This window comes from Mustelus asterias, chromosome 4 (assembly GCF_964213995.1).
Source record: "Mustelus asterias chromosome 4, sMusAst1.hap1.1, whole genome shotgun sequence".
Classification (NCBI taxonomy): Eukaryota; Metazoa; Chordata; class Chondrichthyes; order Carcharhiniformes; family Triakidae; genus Mustelus; species Mustelus asterias.
Genome location: NC_135804.1, coordinates 141,331,038 through 141,350,365, shown reverse-complemented (window position 1 = coordinate 141,350,365; position 19,328 = coordinate 141,331,038). Strand labels below are relative to the sequence as shown.

General features: G+C 43.6%; 1 long non-coding RNA gene across 2 annotated transcripts; it reads right to left on the bottom strand.

The window, feature by feature from the left end:
- Positions 1-1,656: 1,656 nt before the first annotated feature.
- LOC144492404 (uncharacterized) lies at positions 1,657-19,197 on the bottom strand. 2 transcript variants are annotated; one of them, XR_013497588.1, is made up of 4 exons: positions 19,094-19,197; positions 12,178-12,282; positions 11,314-11,463; positions 1,657-4,326 (listed from the first exon to the last, which is right to left on the bottom strand). It is a non-coding gene; the product is annotated as an uncharacterized LOC144492404 (long non-coding RNA). The 2 variants fall into 2 exon arrangements; XR_013497589.1 differs by lacking the exon at positions 1,657-4,326 and having other exon boundaries at positions 11,309-11,463; positions 19,094-19,178.
- Between the last annotated feature and the right edge of the window lie 131 nt (positions 19,198-19,328).

Here is a 19,328-nt window from a genome sequence, read left to right as displayed (position 1 = left end):
CCTCTCCTCCAAGTCCACCAAATCAAACCTGCCCAAGGTCCCCACTGTCCTACCCCTGAACCCATATCTTTCTCCAGCTTCTCTCCCATCTTCCCTCAGTCCCTCACTCAGACCAGCTCTTCAGACACACACCTCCTGCTCTCTCGATCCCACTCTCACTAAGACTCTGATCACCTAGAATCCATAGAATCCCTACAATGCAGGAGGCCATTCGGTCCATCGAGTCTGCACCAACACTCTGAAAGAGCATCTTTGATTTGATTTATTATTGTCACATGTATTAACATACAGTGAAAAGTATTGTATCTTGCGCGCTATACAGACAAAGCATACCGTCCATAGAGAAGGAAATGAGAGAGTGCAGAATGTAGTGTTATAGTCATAGCTACGGTGTGGAGAAAGATCAACTTAATGCAACGTAAGTCCATTCAAAAGTCTGACGGCAGCAGGGAAAAAACTGTTCTTGAGTCAGTTGGTACGTGACCTCAGACTTTTGTATCTCTTTCCCGAAGGAAGAAGGTAGAAGACAGAAACTCCGGGGCATGTGGCGTCCTTAATTATACTGGCTACTTTGCTGAGGCAGTGGGAAGAGTAGACAGAGTCAATGGATGGGAGGCTGGTTTGCGTGATGGATTGGGCTACATTCACAACCTTTTGTAGTTCCTTGCAGTCTTGGGCAGAGCAGGAGACATACCAAGCTGTGCTACAGCCAGAAAGAATGCTTTCTATGGTGCATCTGTAAATGTTGGTGAGAGTCACAGCTGACATGCCAAATTTTGTTAGTATTCTGAGAAAGTAGAGGCATTGGTGGGCTTTCTTAACTATAGCATCCGCATGGGGGACCAGGACAGGATGTTGGTGATCTGGACACCTAAAAACGTGAAGCTCTCGACCCTTTCTACTTCATCCCCATTGATGTAGACAGGGGCATGTTCTCCTTTACGCTTCCTGAAGTTGATGACAATCTCCTTCATTTTGTTGACATCGAGGGAGAGATTATTGTTGCTGCACCAGTTCACCAGATTCTCTATCTCATTCCTGTACTCTGTCTTGTCATTGTTTGAGATCCAACCCACTATGGTGGAGTCGTCAGCAAACTTGAAAATTGAATTGGAGGGGAAGGTGGCCGCAGTCATAGGTGTATAAGGAGTATAGTTGGGGGCTGAGAACACAGCCTTGTGGGGCACCGGTGTTGAGGATGATCGTGGAGGAGGCGTTATTGCCTATTCTTACTGATTGTGGTCCGTGAGAAAGGAAGTTCAGGATCCAGTTGCAGAAGGAGGTGCCGAGGCCCAGGCTACAGAGTTTGGAGATGAGTTTCATGGGAATAATAGTGTTGAAGGCTGAGCTGTCGTCAATAAATAAGAGTCTGACATAGATTCCTTGTTATCTAGGTGTTCCAGGGTCGAGTGCAGGGCCAGGGAAATGGCGTCTGCTGTGGACCTGTTGCAGCGGTAGGCAAACTGTAGTGAATCCAGGTAGTCTGGGAGGCTGGAATTGATTCGTGCCATGACTAACCTTTCGAAGCACTTACCCACCCTCCACCCTTTCCCCATAATCCCGCACATTTAGCGTAGCCAATCCACCTCACCCACACATCTTTGGACTGTGGGAGGAAACTGGAGCATCTGGAAGAAACCCACGCAGACACGGGGAGAATGTGCAAAATCCACACAGTCACCCAAGGCCAGAATCGGACCCAGGTGCCTGGCACTTTTTTTTTGCAAAAATATACTTCATTTATAAAATATCTGCAGGAATATTACAAACATTTCAAAATGGCCATCACACAAAATGCGATCATATTCAGGTTCTTTACATACAAGTTACACAAATAGATGCTTCAATACAGTCAAAGAAGCATTACAGACATTTTTAAATGGTCCTTACAAAGGTATTTAAAGGTTGTCTACATAGGACAAGTTGCATTCCAAGGTGCTTCAGTGCAACTGGGATACATGTAATATTCACTGTATGCATTCAGTGAGTCATTCAGCCCATGAGGGTTCTCCTCCCCTCAGTTCACAGTGGTTTAAAAGTCATAGACAGCAAATTTCCCCATTGCGCCTCCACAGCAGCTGCCCCAAGCTTTAGTGCATCTCTCAGCACATAGTCCTGGGCTTTGCAATGTGCCAGTTTGCAACAGTCTGTGGGGCAGCAGTGCTAACCACTGTGCCACCTCACTTCTCTTCAGGCAAGGGAAATACTTCCCTCTTCTCAGTTACAGTCACCCATTGTTTCAAAATTGCCATCATCAATACCATCCCCCCCTCAAAAAAACATTCCACCCACTATCCTTGTAAATTTAATTTCAACCTCCCTTTCCTTTCCTAAGTCCTTTGCAGTGTTGTTAACTCTTAAATCTATAGAAATCTTTCTCACAAATCCCTGTTTGAACTTCTCAAAACAGGTGCCTGACCCTCTCACAGCACTGAAATGACCCTAACAAAGGAAACACATTGGGGGAGTGGGGGATGGGGGGGGGGTCCATTGACCCCGGGTGGGATTCTCCGGATTTGGGGTGATCGCAGCAGGAGAATTCCACCCATTATATCTTCTGTGATAAGAACAAAGAAAGTTACAGCTCAGGAACAGGCCCTTCGGCCCTCCAAGCCTGCACCGACTAGGCTGCCCGTCCGAACTATAATCCTTTACCCTTCTGGGGACCATATCCCTCTATTTCCATCCTATTCATGTATTTGTCCAGACGCCCCTTAAAAGTCACTATTGTATCTGCTTCTACTACCTCCCCCGGCAGCCAGTTCCAGGCTCCCACCACCCTCTGTGTAAAAGACTTGCCTCGTACATCTCCTTTAAACCTTGCCCCTCACACCTTAAACCTATGCCCACTAGTAATTGACTCTTCCACCCGAGGAAAAAGCTTCTGACTATCCACTCTGTCCTTGCCCCTCATACTCTTGTAGACTTGTGATTGTGAATTATATCTCCCCATTGACTCTGCAGCCGTCTCATTGTCCATCTTCCTGTCATATACTTCCTCCTTTGTCCAGCTCAGAGGCATCGCTCTCACCTGATTCCATTTAATTCAGTCCATCATCTCTGCATGATGTAATCATAGTCTTGTTTTTCTTACTTGCCCCACGCCATTACCTCTAAAGTTTCCTATTGCTTACGCAATGTCCAGTTTATGATGATTTATTACTTGCTTGGTGAAACTTTGGGAAGATCAAAGCAACTATCTCTGGCCCTCACCACACCTCCCATCTTTCCCTATCCCTCGGCACCCACCACTGTGCTGGCTCAGTCAGAATATTTGCAACTGGTTCAATAAGGACTCCTGGAGACCATGTCAGGAGATACTTAAAAGTAAAGCACAATCTGGTGAAACTACAACACAGGACTACATGCACGCTGAACAGCTAATGGCGCATGTTACAGACAGTGCAAAGTGATGCTGCAACCAACAGATCAGATTAAAGCACTGCAGTATCGAATCGTGAATTGTGGTGACTAGAAAAGCAGGTTTCACAAACATCACCAGCCTCAGTGATGGCAGAACCTAGCACAAAAGAAGGTATTAAGACACAGGTTTAACCTGGTATTGTGAGACTTCTTACTTAATTTAGAAGGTCATAGTATGATCAGACAAAGTAGATTATTAAGACTTCCATAAATAGATTCCAGCACTTCCCAATGACTAATGTCAGCATGCAGTTCCCCCTTTTCTTTTAATCTAGAACTGTTCCAGAATGTAGGGAATTTTAGAAAATCATACGCCAAAGCATCCACTATCTCTGCAGCTATTTCTTTCAGAACCCTAGGTTGTGGGTCTCAGGTCCTGGGGATGTCAGATTTTAGCCCATACGTTTCTCCTGTACATTTTTTGATTTGATTTATTATTGTCACATGCATTAATATACAGTGAAAAGTATTGTTTCTTGCGCTATACAGACAGAGCATACTGTACAAAAAGAAGGAAAGAAGATGATGCAGAATATACTGTTACATTCATAGCTAGGGTGTAGAGAAAAATCAACTTAATATAAGGTAGGTCCATTCAAAAGTCTGATGGCAGCAGGGAAGAAGCTGTTCTTGCGTCGGTTGGCATGTGACCTCAGACTTTTATATTGATTTCCCGATGGAAGAAGGTGGAAGAGAGTATGTCTGAGGTGCGTGGGGTCCTTGATTATGCTGGCTGCTTTTCCGAGGCAGCGGAAAGTGTAGACAGAGTCAATGGACGGGAGGCTGGTTTGTGTGATGGACTGGGCTTCGTTCACAACCATTTGTAGTTTTCTGCGATCTTGTTCAGAGCTGGAGCCATACCAAGCTGAGATACAATCAGAAAGAATGCTTTCTATGGTGCATCTGTTGAGATAGATAGGTTAGTAAAACAGGTTGATCAGTGGCAGGTGGAATCTAATCAAGAAGTGTGAGGTGATGCAATTTAGCAGAAGGGATGGGAAAAAGCAATACAGACTTTTACATCACGGCTGGACAGACTTTTCAGGGACAGAGGGGCCTGAGGGATCAATTGCACAGATAAATGAAGCTTGCAGGACAGATTGGGGGTGTCGCTAAGTACAAAAGCAGAGAAGTTATGCTTAATTTTTATAAAGCTGTGGTGAGGCCACAAGTAGCACATTGAGAGGGTGCAGAAGAGAGTTACCAAAATGCTTCCAGGGATAAGGAGAATCGGGTTGTTCTCTTGAAGCAAAATGAGGCTGAAGGAAGATTTGATGAGGGTGGACAAGATTATGACAGTTTTGAACAGATTCCACGTGGGCACAAATCCACAGTGCCGCTCACCATGAAACCATAAATTTTAATCCAAATAGACTTGCATCTCTATTAGTGCCTTTCACAACTGCTGGATGTCTTAAAGTGTTTCTCAGCCAATCAAGTACTTTTGAAATGTCGTCAATGTCATACTGTAGGAAACAAGGCTAACTGTATGCCCAATAACATGATGATGGCCAAGTAATGTTTTTGTGATGTTGGTCACAGGCTAAACATTGAGACCTTGGATCGCCTCCCCGCTCTTCTGCAAAATAATGCCATCAGACCTTTTATATCAGAGTAGGTAGATGGGGCCTCTGGTTGGTGACTTAGGCAATGGCTTAGTCTTAGGCTTAGTCTTAATATTTTAGGCAATGACAGTTGGTGTCTCAGACAATAGCTTAGTGGTGTTATTGCTAGACTATTAAACCAGAAACTCAGCCAGTGTTCTCGGGATCTGGGTTTGAATCCTGCCACGGTAGATGGTGGAATTTGAATTCAATAAAATAATATCTGGAATTAAGAATTTACTGATGCCCATGAAACCATTGTCGATTGTCAGAAAAACCCCATCTGGTTCACTAATGTCCTTTACGGAAGGAAATCTGCCGGTCTTACCTGGTCTGGCCTACATGTGACTCCAGAGCCACAGCAATGTGGTTGACTCTGAACTGCCCTCAGGCAACTAGGGATGGGATAAATGCTGGCCAGCCAGCGATGCCGATATCCCACAAATGAATTTTTAAAAAACTGAAAGCAAGGGACCAGATTCTCCAACCTCACCCACAGCTGGGATCCTCCGGTCCCGCTGCAGTGAACGGAGATTTGGCTGAGCGCCAAATTCTCTGTTCTCACTGGCAGTGGCAGCATGAACGACTGGAGAACTCTGGGCAAGATCTCTGACAGTGCAGCAAACCCTCAGTACTGCACTGGAGTGTCACCCTTGATTTTGGTGCTCAATTCCTGTAGTGGGACTTCAACTCGGAACCTTTTGACTCAGGAGACAAAGTGCTACCAGCACAGCTTGCCCACTTGTGTGGATGCAAAAAAATCCTGCAAAACTATTTTACAAGAGCAGAGGAGTTTTACTGGCATCTCGGCCAATATTATTGCTTAACCAGCATCATTGAAATGTATTATCCCATTGCTGTCTGTGGGATCTTGCTGTGTGTGTACATTGATTGCTGTGTTTCCTCCATTACAATAATGAACACATGAAAAGTACTTTGTCTGAGTGGTGCATCCACCTCCTGCTGAAATCAAGATTTATCATAGATTCCCCACAGTGCAGAAGGAGGCCATTCGGCCCATCGAGTCTGCACCGACCACAATCTCATCCAGGCCCTATCTCCGTAACCCCATGCATTTACCCTAGCTAGTGCCCCTGACACTAAGGGGCAATTTAGCATGGCCAGACCACCTAACCAACATATCTTTGGACTTATTGTACTGTTCAAGACAGATGTCTTGTTTCTCATGACTTCATATTTAGAACTTCTCTCCCCACCCACCCTTTGTTTTTCCTTCCTTCTACCATTTATAAACCTCTGCTCATTATTGCACAATTGTTTTTTGCTCCTCTCCCTTCAACTTTGGCACTATCGGCCCAATGGGGCTTTACTCCTCACTTCTGAAAAAATAATCTGATCCACAGTAACAACTTCATTGTTCAATGTGACCCATCCTCTTCCGTTTCTACTTATCCTTTATCCTCTTTGTTCACTCTTCACTCTGGTGAATTTAAATTAATTCAGCTGGGCCTCTGCTTCTGCCAATGTCATGTCCAAAATAAGCCAGATAGCAGAATATTAGGTACCACACAGCAGTTTAAGATGATAATAGGGGCGGCATGGTGGCACAGTGGTTAGCACTGCGGCCTCACAGCACCAGGGAGCCAGGTTCAATTCTAGCCTCGGGTCACTGTCTGTGTAGAGTTTGCACATTCTCCCCGTGTCTGCATGGGTTTCCTCTGGATGCTCCGGTTTCCTCCCTCAGTCCAAAGATGTGCGAGTTAGGTGGATTGGCCATGCTAAATTGACCCTAGTGTCAGGGGGATTAGCAGGGTAAATATGTAGGTTACGGGGAAAGACCTGGGTGGGATTTTGGTTGGTGCAGACTCGATGGCTGAATGGCCTCCTTCTGCACTGTAGGGATTCTATTCTATGGATAATTTATCACAAGTAGCTTTGTCCGCTATGCTTCAAGTTAATTTTTTCAAAATTCATTTATGGAATGTGGGCATTTCTGGCTAGGCCAGTATTTATTGCTCATTCCTAGTTGCTCTTCAGAAGGTGGTAGTGAGCTGCCTTCTTCAACCGTTGTAGTATCTGAGGTGTAGATACATTCACAGTGCTGTTAGTGAATTGAAGGATTTTAACCCAGCAACAGTGAAGAAACGGTGATATATTTTCGAGTCAGGATGGTGAGTGACACTGCTGCCACTGTTTGTTAGTGGTGGAGGAAGTGAATGTTTGTGGATGGGGTAGCAATCAAGCGGGCTGCTCCATCCTGAATAGTGTCAAGCTTTTTGGGTGTTGTTGGAGCAGAGTATGTCATCAGACTTCTGATTTGTGCCTTGCAGATGATGGACAAGCTTTGGGGAGGCAGGAGGTGAGTTACTTGCTACAAGATTTCTAGCCTTTGACTTGCTCTGTAGCCATAGTATTTATATGGTTAGTCCAGTTCAGTTTCTGGTCAATGGTTACTTCCAAGATGTTAACAGTGGGGGACTCTGCAATAGTAATGCCACTGAATGTCAAGTGGCAATGGTTAGATTCTCTTTGGTTGGAGATGGTCATTGCCTCCACTTGTGTGGCATGAATGTTGCTTGCCACTTGTCAGCACAAGCCTGTGCAATTCCTCAATCTTAACCATAGGATAAAACCGGGACGGCACGGTGATTAGCACTGCTGCCTCACAGCGCTAGAGAGCCACATTCGGTTCCCGACTCAAGTCACTGTCTGTGCAGCGTCTGCATGTTGTCCCCATGTCTGTGTGGGTTTCTTCCGGGTGCTCTGGTTTCCTCCCACAGTCTGAAAGATGTGTTGGTTAGGGTGTATTTGCCATGCTAAATTCTCCCTCAGTGTTACCCGAACAGGCGCCGGAGTGTGGCAACTAGGGGATTTTCACAGTAACTTCATTACAGTGTTAATGTAAGCCTACTTGTGACAATAATAATAAATTAAATACAAATGAAACTTGTACCTTATACTTAAAAAAAATAGGTTCAGAGGATACACTGGGAAAATATTGATTTTTTTTAAGACCTGACCCTCATTACCATCCTAAACGATTATGTGCCAAATGTATGGTCATCAGCTCAATGTTTCAGAACAGGATACCCTAAAATTAACCACAGAAACAGTGCACAAACCCAGAAAGGAATTTAAAGTAAGGAGTTTCTGCACCAGGTACTTCTGAAGTAAGGTATTATAGTTAAAGTTCATTCCAAATTTACTGATTAGAATTCTTTCTTCTGCAAGAGATGTTAGGAACGTTGCCTCAGGATTTCAGTGAAGTCAGATGAGATCATCTGCACTTTTGAAGGTTGAAAAATTAATTTCAAATTACACCAACTTTACAATTAATATTTTTTTCAACAATTATTGGGTGGGAGCTAGCTGCTTAACGATTTGGTTAGTTGGTTAATTTGCCGCTGGATTTCTGCTACATACACTTTACCTACTTTCTGCGAATACTAAATTTAAAATGAGGGTTACTGTTTATAAAAGGACTAATTTTGGGTTCAGCATGAACCTTTAATTTAGTTAGGCTGACACATGGGTTGGGATCCATGAAGACTTTCCAGGTATGTGCAAAGTAATGTGGAAATGCTCTACCCAGTAAGGGATCCTTCAACCAAAATCGTTAATAAGTTCATGAATAGCTGTTCACTTCCAATGCATGTTTTCACGTCATCACCATGTGGCCAAAATAAGCATAGCAGGTTCAACTTCTGATTCAAGCTAGACAATAAGCTACAGTAAGTTCAAGTTTATTCATTAGTGTCACAAGTAGGCTCACATTAACACTGCAATGAAGTTACTGTGAAAATCCTCTAGTCGCTACACTCTGCCACCTGTTCGGGTACACTGAGGGAGAATTCAGCATGGCAAATGCACCTAACCAACATGTCTTTCAGACCGTGAGAGGAAACTGGAGCACCCGGAGGAAACCCGCGCAGACACAGAGAGAACATCCAGACTCCGCACAGACAGTGACCCAAGCCAGGAATTGAACCCGGGTTCCTGGCTGTGAGGCAGAGGTGCTAACCACTGTGCCACTGCATTACATCCTAATATTTGCAAGTAGACCCACTGGATGGGACCAGAAATGGGAATCCAGGTTAACTCAAACTCCTCCTAAATTTCAGCATTCACAATATATCCAGGGTTACATGCAAGTTTCAGTAGACAATCATAAATTGACTTCAGAAGTGATTGAAAACCAGCTTCTAAAGAGTTTAAAATGGTGTCGCGCACTCATTCAGGTGGCCTGACAGGTGCCCTGAGCAAATAGGGAGCAAGGAAAATAAATCATAATGAAGGACAAAAGGGTCAGAAGTGAGAATGGAGGGAGGGAAGAGTTATTGGGGGTGAGCAGGGGAAGACATCCCATGGCCAAAATCATGTCAAATTATACTGCCAATCTTCAGAAAATACACCGAGAACATGGCTGGACCTTGATAACATTTACTTGCTTCGAACCTTTATAAAAATACAATGCATACACATACATTTAATACAAGAGCAAGCAAGTCAAAGATTATCGGTTAAATATTAATACTGAGGCAGCTGCAAGTTGCACAATTAACTTGACTTTAGAAACAGTTCATGCATGTACATAATTACCACAGACAGAAATAAGGTAGATTGACCATATTGGGGCTTCACACTTGATTTTCAAAAGTAATACTGCAAGAAAGACAAAATATCCCTCATGATAAAGTGTAGGGTGGGGGAGATAATGAGATAGAAGAGGAGGCACTGCTGGAGGGAGGGAAGGATCCTAATTCCTTCTGCATCTCCCCTATCCCATGACGTGACCTCTTGTGCGCCAAAGGCATGCCCAGCAACGGATGTCTCTGCACTGGGCTGCTGCTGGCCAGAAGGTGCAGGTGCTACAATCTGAGCCAGAATCTGACAAAGAACCTCATTATGCCACTTGTTTCACTGCAGATACTGTCTTGAACTTTATTCTGTTGGTTTACAACCTCATTGGGTTGGCACGGTGGCACAGTGGTTAGCACTGCTGCCTCACAGCGCCAGGGACCCAGGTTCAATTCCCGGCTTGGGTCACTGTCTGCGCGGAGTTTGCATGTTCTTCCCACGTCTGCGTGGGTTTCCTCCGGGTGCTCCGGTTTCCTCCCACAGTCCAAAGATGTGGGGGTTAGGTGGATTGGCCATGCTAAATTGCCCCTTAATGTCAGGGAGACTAGCTAGGGTAAATGCATGGGGTTACGGGAATAGGGCCTGGGTGGGATTGTGGTCAGTGCAGACTCAATGGACCAAATATCCTCCTTCTGCATTGCAGGGATTCTCTGATTATAATGGGGTTGTAAATGCCAAGTAGCCACCTCATGAACTCTTCCTGTTCTGTCAGGTCCAGAATATATGGGACTCCACTTCCAGTCAATGAGCGCTCCCAGACAGCTTTGTCAAAGAGAAATGTAAATTTTAAAAACGCTTGCTCTGTTCTCTTGTGTCACATTTTTGAACATTTGTGACACAGCAAAAAGCTTGTACTGGGATGGGGCGGGGGGGGGGGACGGAATTTCTGATTAGATGAAAATCACAGCCATCTGAAGCAACTACATTTTTTGACCGCTGAAAATTAGTAAACAACATCGATAACAAATTTTTCACATTTCCAACCCTAATGTTGAGGTGAAGCCGAGTCTGACCCAGATTCTGATTCCAGAGATGAGGGGTTTAATGAGGAGTTTGAGGAGGGGTTTGTCATATGAAGAGAGATTGAACAGTTTAAGCCAAAACACTCTTGAATTTAGAAGAATGAGGGGAGATTAAATTAAAGAATATAAAATGATAAAAGGTATGGATAAAGTAGATGTGGAGCGGATGCTTCCTCTTATGGGGCATTCTAGGACAAGAGGTCATAGTCTTAGGATAAGGGGTGAAAAAGTTAAAACAGAGTTGAGGAGAAACTACTCCCAAAGGGTTGTGAATCTGGAATTCACTACCCCAAAGTGCAGCGAATGCTGGGACAGTAAGTAAATTTAAGGAGGAGTTCGACAGATTTTTAATGGGTTGAAGGGTTATGGGGAGAAGGCAGGAAAATGGGGATGAGGAACACATTAGCCATGATCAAATGGCGGAGCAGACTCGATGGGCTGAATGGCCTAATTCTGCTCCTATATCTTACGAACTTATGAATCTTCAAAGCAAGTGCAGTTTCTTACATTTTAAAAATTCATAAACAAAAACATTTTTTTGTATCTTCAACTCAAAGTAGGATTAAATTTTCAGAAATTTATTTATATACTGACAGCAAGCATCAAATCATGACTTTTACTCCAGCATTTATCCACCATCCTTTCATGGTACTATTTGCACTGACCATAGTCATTACTTCCTTCCTGGCGAGTGACTGCATTTTCCTTGGCAGTTTTGCCTTTCCACCTTAGACCTCAGCCAAGAGGGAGTTCATTTCTTCATCCAAGAGAAGTTCTGACTTTTGTTCTACACAAGTCTCTTATGCTTCCACTTTCTGCATGCAAAAACACAAGTACTTTTCAGTTGGCCATATATGGAATTATTAAATCATGTTAAATGTTTAAAAGAAATAAAACTAATCGTACCTGGAATTATAACAAAGGCATTAAATGTTTACAATTAAAATTGCACTTAATTTCTCAGTAACATTAACTGTTTAATAAACTATGAAAAATGGAAAAAAAGCCTTAAGCAAGTTACGTTGCTGTTTAAATCCCAACCCCGCTACTCTTAAGGGGCGTCCCCAGGTCCTCTTGTGTTGACTCTCCTGCACTATGTCAAGGCCTGCCCCATTTGCTCCAGTGTAGGGTTTTCTGAGGGAGAAACCAGCATTGGAATTCTGCCTTAAAACTCACTGGCAGAATTACTTTTGGTCGGAAGTCCTTTTAACATGGTTGAAATATCCATCATTCAGGCACTTCTGGCTGATAAGCTCAAATGAAAATTGTACTGTGCTTGAAAGGTTGCTGTTTCAGTTGATGTCTAGGTGTTGCCAATTTGTATTGGGCATGCTATGTTACATCTGCTCTTTAGCAAACAATGTAATCTGGCCTCCGTTTTATTTTACTAATGGGGTGATTGCCCAAACAATCAAAGCTCAGGCAAATTCATTAAACTACCATGCAACAGTACAAGGAAGCAATTGTGGACAACATTTCACAAAGAAAGTCTTTGAGGATGAAGCAAGGCTCTAAATGTTGGATCCTACTTTTGGAACATGTGAGGGAGTCTCTTTCCCCTGTTGAAGAGCAGCATTTTGCAGCTTCAACATGGTCATTTTCTCCTCCAACTCGGTTTTTCTTCTTAAGCTTGGCTGAAATGAGAAGAAAAAGAGATTAAGTTTTAGGAATCAGGCCCCAACCCTAGACAGCTTGTATATTTCTTATTCAGCCACTTCCATTTTTAATGGGTGGCCATTTACTAACAACTCCACCATTACAGGGACAACCTTTGTCATGGAGATGTGATTTAATTGCATTGTCCTTGTTCCTAGAAGTGGGCCTATCTGCAAGAAATGGCCCAAAACTGGCCTTGGCCTTTTCTCATAAGAGCACATATTTTCACTGTCCCCATATCTTAACCACGAATGTGGTCTTCTGCAGCACTTGTAATAGTCTGCCGTCTGGCATCGACAACTTTCTGGAATATGCTTCCTCTTGTCTTGACTGCCTAGTGGTGTGACCCGGGCTCCATCGCTGCCAGGGATGCTGGGATATTTTACTGATGCCAATGTTCTCAGCAGAGGGATGGACATTCATGAGGCCCCTCCCCCAATCAGAGGACACTGCGATCTGACACTCCCTATAGTTCCTGAGCTCCTTTCTCCTCATTCTCCAACAATAGAGCCATCTCAATGGTCTGCTTTAGATCCAAATTGCGTTCGGTAATATTTTCTTTTGGATTGTCACCTTGTTAATTCCACAGCCCAGCCTATCTTGCAATATGTCGTTCAGGGGTAGCCCGAATTCACAGTGCTCTGCCAATTTCCGCAGTCTGGTCAGAAATTCAGTGACAGATTGCCCAGCTGTTCACCCTGCCATGTTAGGATGATATCGCTGGAGTGTGATGAAAGCTTTTAACAAAGTCCACCAATTCATTAAAGATTTTGGAATCAGGGGCATCCAGGTAGGTAAGGCTTTTGACTACACTGAAGGTCAGGACCCTGCATGCCATCAACAAGATCACTTTCTACCTCTCATCTCCCTCAGTACAGTTGGCCCAAAAAAAAGTAACGCACACGCTCCACGTACTGGGCCCAGTCTTCTGTTCTTGCATCATAGGCTTCAAGTTTATCAAAAAGAGGCATTTTTCTTTTACCAACGGATTAATTGTCTTGATAGTAAAGGTTGTCCAGATGGAAGAAAAAGACCAAGGCCACCATCAGCAATCACTCTTTATTTACAGAGATATCTGAACACTCTTCAATGGCTACAAGTCTATTGACTGTGGCCTGAGTGGAACCAACTGATTTTAACCCCCCCCAGTGACCCACTAGGAAGCTTTTATCATTATCAAAACAAACTTTATTTCAGAACACAATTAGACTATAATATAAAGAATTAGCCTAACTTTTACAAATTAACATACTTAAGCATGACAAAATATAATTCCTAACAGCCAGCCATCTCTATTGTTCCAATTTAGCAGTATCTTCCATAGACATAAGTCCTTTTTTTAAAAACCAGTTGGCACAGAAAACTAATAATGTTTATGTGGCTTCCAGATTTCCAGCCTTTTAAAATCTCTAGAGAGTGATCCAGACAGACCCCGGTCTTCTAATTCTCATACAGCAACTTCCAGAGAAAGCTCCACCCCCAAACAGTAGAATCTCAGAGAAAAAGACTGATTTCATGGCAGATTCCAGTCTCCACTTCAAACAGAGCAAGATATACGGAGAAAACAACCTCTCCCTAATGATTCCAAAAGGCAGACTGCTTGAGTTCTCTGTGAAAGCCTAGCTTCACTCAGTCATATGACCTTAGCTGTTAATCAACCTAATCAAGTTGCACTTTGCAATATCCCAGGGGAAAACACAAAATAACAGCAGAACAGCATTAGTCCAGATTAAATCAAAAATTGGGACAATTAAGATCAATTATGCTGCTGCAGGAACAATACAGCGCTGCTGTATACAGACAGAACAGCTCCAATAATAAAAACAAACTGCTACAACAGATCTTGCACAAGAAACGTGACAAATACATTTCTTAAAGGCACAGTATCATCACACTAGCACAGTTAGGAAACCAAAGGTAGTTTTAAGGGATTTTAATTTGGGTGGGTAAACATTAGAAATATTGTATAGTTTTAGGTAGATTTACTTTAATGTTTCTGTGCCTGGAAAGAAACCTGTAGTTAAATTTCATACTGAACAAAAGTGTTTGTCAGTGTGGGGGTTAGTTTCAGTTCCAGCTGAAATTCTATTGTGATTAAGAGAGCTTTGGTGTGAAAGGAAATATCATTCCTAGGTAACTAGAGAGGCAACTAGAGAGGCAGCTTTCTTTTGTTCTTTAGTTTTAGCTGAAAGCAGTTGCAAGCAGTTGGAAACAGACCATGGAGCAGTGAACAGCTCTAGGATCTGCTAGGGGAAGGTAAAGAAAAACCAGCTTTTAGCTTTGCTGGAAGGAAATCCATACAATGGAGTAATGGTTCAGACAGCCAGCGCCAAAGATCTAAAGAGCAACTAGTGAAGAAGCTCGAGAAATTAAGAAATGTTTCCAGAAGGTCTGGAGTGAAAAGGGAACAAGGAAGAAATTAAGAAATAGAACAGGATTCTTTCAGGGACACCAGACAACGGTGAGAAGCAATTGATTGGTGAGAATGCTAGAGAAAGGTTTTCTAAAAGTAATCCTATAGTTTGAAGTGTCTTACTATCATCTATGAACAAATTACAATGTATTGACTCAATATCAGAATTGATGTAACAATGAAAACCTGACAGGGTTATTCTGAATCCTGGCACAGAGTTACTGCTAAAAGTGGAGCGGAAGCTCTGGTCAAACTGGTCTTTTGGAAAATGTGAACTGGATTTTGGAATATGAACTGCTAAGTGTATGTATTACCCATGAGAGAAGATTTTAAAGTATATTTTGGGAGTGGAGTTTAGAAAATGTCATACGACAGTCATGTGGGGGTTTTCTGAGGAAAAATACCTAAACACAAATTTTGTTTGCTAATGAGACCATTGTTGCTTCAAATAGAGTTAGTCATCTGTGCTAATCTTAAAACCTGCGCGTACCGGTGGTGCAGTGGTTAGCACTGCTGCCTCAGTGCGCCAGGGACCTGGGTTCGATTCCCAGCCTGGGTCACTGTTTGTGGGGGGTTTGCATGTTCTCCCTGTGTCTACATGGGTTTCCTCTGGGTGCTCCAGTTTACTCCCACAGTCCAAAGGATGTGCTGGTTAGGTGCATTGGCCATACTAAATTCTCCCTCCGTGTACCTGAACACACACTGGAGTGTGGTGACTAGGGAATTTTCACAGTAACTTCATTGCAATGTTAATGTAAGCCTACTTGTAACAATATTAAATAAATAAAAATACATATGTTAAGGAAAGGATTATTGTATTATAATCCATCTTTTTATGTTTAGTAAATGTTTTTTTCTTGTTGTTAAAACTAATCAGTGACTCTCTTCCTCCACATTTGAGAAAACAAAAGTTACAGCCTTTTCAACCACAATGGGTCTCAGGGAGTGGGAGGACAGAGCAGGCCTGGGGAGCAGAGCAGGCCTCGGCGGGGGCAGAATGGGCCTCGAGGAGGGGATGCAGTGTAGGCCTCGGTGGGGTGGAGGGGCAAAGCAGACCTTGTTGGGGGGCAGAGCAAGCCTCGGGGTGGGGTGGAGCAGAGCAGAGCTCAGGGATGCTGGGGTAGAGCGGGTCTTGAAGCAGGGTGCCAGAGCAGGCTTTGGAGCGTGAGAGAAGAATGAGTGTGTGTGAGAGGCAACGAGTATGAGAAACAAGGGTAGAGTGTGTGTGAGAGGGGGTAGAATGTATGTAAGAGGGGATGAGTGTGAGAGAGACGAGGGTAGTGTGTGATAGAAAGAGGTGCGTGTGCATATGAGTATCAGCTTTCCAGCATCACTCCTCCCATGAAGAATTACAAAAGGTAAGACTTTTTTTTTTTAATGAGAGCTTCTTGGATTACCCACTCCTAAAGTGGGTACTACTTCCAGCAGTTATTGGACCATGCGAGGTTTGCTTGACCAAGGGTTAATGTGAGATGATGTAGCTGGTGAATGTATTTGTGACTATATGTGTATGCTTCTTCCTAATTCTTAATATAGGAATAGATACAACTAGAAAATACTTGTTTACATTTGATTTCTGTGTTCTCACCTCTTTTGCGGCACAAAAGGGGCATTGACCAATGATTAGGTGTACTGGCTATGCTACATTCTCTCTGTGTACCCAAACAGGTGCCGGAGTGTGGCGACTAGGGGATTTTCACAGTAACTTCATTGCAGTATTAATGTAAGCCTACTTGTGACACTAATAAACTTTAAACTTGACAATATGAGAATGCTTTGGGTTCCCCGATGCTCTTGGCTGGTTACTAGGGGTTCCGCGGCTCAAAAATTCATCATATCAACTAAATCTGTATGCTCACAAATACTTAGTTCCTTGTTCTGAGGTGTGTCTCTCTAATGCAGACTCTTATTTAAGAGCACAAGCTCCTTTTTGCCATTCTGTGGAACAGCTGACATGACATCCTTGATTTGCTTCACTAAATATTTTATTCTCACATGTAGAGTCCCCTTCTCTAAACTCAAAGAGTTGAATTCGACACTGGAGCAGGTAGCAATCCAACATGCTCCAACACTGATCCACATCCAGAGTTTATGATTCTTGGGGGCCCGCCTGGCTTCATTCGTACCTCCTGAAGGTCAAGGTAGCTTGCAATTGAGCAAGTTAGTTAATTTGCTGGGGGTTATTTTCCAAACAGTCCTCAGGCTTTGATGTATCAAATGCTGCTTTTTGGTCTTGAACAGCTATGGTTCCATTTAACTGCACTGTTACTTCTAGATAGATATAGCTTGCAGTTGGACAAGACAGATGCTTTGCTGTCCACTTCAAGATGGTCTTTATGTTTTACTACAAAGGATGTATTTTTATAGTCAATTTACCATTTAACTGCCCCATTTGCAATTTGACAAAACAAGAGCCCTTGGGCTCATTTCCAAAGCTGCTTTCAATCAAAGGTTGCATTTTATCTCAGTCGTGGTTTCAACCAACTGGATTCCATTGACTGCAAATAGAGTCAGCTTGCAACTGAATACAGTGGGCAACTTGTTCAGCACATTATTGGAACAGACACTATGCACTGTTGCATCATCTCCATGGTCATTTATGGTTTCCTTTAGCTGGGTCAAATTTCCTGAAGGGAACCAAGGCAGACTTCCAATCTCAATACAGTCATTATTCATCGGAGCACTAGCAGGCAAGTCTTCAGTTTTGATTTCTGCTCCTGTGAAAATTAGTATCCTTCAGGTTACTTTAAGTCATCTTCTTGCAACTTTGAAATGCTGCCACCAAGTGGCAATTTTGCTGAAGGTTACTGTCCAACAGTACAGATATCTCATTCACCATGGAATTATTGGTCACAGAATTTATGGCATTAACTGTATGGAGGAGAGGTCTCATTTTTATTACTTAGCTCAGCAGCTATATGTAGACATTATTCTGCAACAAATCTGCTGAGTAAAGGTGACAAGTGATTGGGTTTTATAAGGCAAAGTGGGTAATGGGCAGATTGTGTGCTCATGTTCAGATATACTATCAGACATACTATTGGGCCGGCACAGTAGCAGAGTGGTTAACACTGCTGTTTCACAGCACTAGGGACCTGGGTTCGATTCCCGGCTTGGGTCACTGTGCGTGTGGAGTTTGCACGTTCTCCTTATGTCTGTGTGAAGCCCAGGTGCTCCGGTTTCCTCCCACATTCTGAAAGATGTGCTGGTTGGGTGCATTGACCCAAACAGGCACCAGACTGAGGAGACTAGGGGAATTTCACAGTAACTTCATTGCAATGTTAATGTAAGCCTTACTTATGACTAATCAATAAACTTTAACTTTTAACTAACATTGTTGCACCATCACATCTACACCTTTCATGTCATTAAGAGAAATCTGCCTTTACTTTCATCATTAGAATTTATTTTGAAATTAAAAGCATAGAATTCCTACAGTGGAGGAGACTATTCAGCCCATCAAGCCTGTACTAACAACAATCCCACCCAGGCCCCATCCCTTTAACCTAACATTTTTCTTGTTAATCCCCCTGAAGGGGGATTAACAAGGGGCGGCACGGTAGCACAGTGGTTAGCACTGCTGCTTCACAGCTCCAGGGTCCCGAGTTCGATTCCCGGCTCGGGTCACTGTCTGTGTGGAGTTTGCACATTCTCCTCGTGTCTGCGTGGGTTTCCTCCGGGTGCTCCAGTTTCCTCCCACAGTCCAAAGATGTGCGGGTTAGGTTGATTGGCCAGGTTATAAATTGCCCCTTAGAGTCCTGGGATGCGTAGGTTAGAGGGATTAGCGGGTAAATATGTGGGGGTAGGGCCTGGGTGGGATTGTGGTCGGTGCAGACTCGATGGGCCAAATGGCCTCCTTCTGCACTGTAGGGTTTCTATGATCTTTCTAAGTCTGAAAACACATAACCACCAACTGAAGAACAGCTGCCATCAGACTTTTGAATGATCCTACCATATATTAAGTTGATCTTTTTCTATACCCTAGCTATGACTGTAACACTATATTCTCCTTTCCTTCTCCCCCGTGTACTGTAGATACAGTATGTATTGTCTGTGCACAAGAAACAATACTTTTCACTGTATCCCAATACACGTGACAACAATAAATCAAATACACTGAGGGAGAATTTAGCATGGCCAATCCGGCTAACCAGCACAGTCTTTCAGACTGTGGGAGGAAACCGGAGCACCCAAAGGAAACCCACGCAGACACGGGGAGAACATGCAGACTCCACACAGACAATGACACAAAGCTGGAATTGAACCCGGGTCGCTGGCGCTGTGAGGTGGCAGTGCTAACCATTATGCCACCCTAATATGGAAGGGCAATTACAGACAAATATCTCCCCGTCAGGACCAACAAGGTAAATCCATACCCGGACAGCGGGTGTCAGTGTCCTGCTTTCCTCCAGTGCGGGTGGAAGCGGAAAACTCGCTGCTGAAGTAACCCGCCGCCATTTTAAACTGGCTGTGCCTCCTCCGAGCCAGCTCTCGCGAGACCTTGGCCTGCCAGTTGGTTTCCATGGTGACAGCGGATGTCGGGGCGGTTGGTTTCCATGGTGACAGTGGATGTCGGGGCGGTTGGTTTCCATGGTGACAGCGGATGTCGGG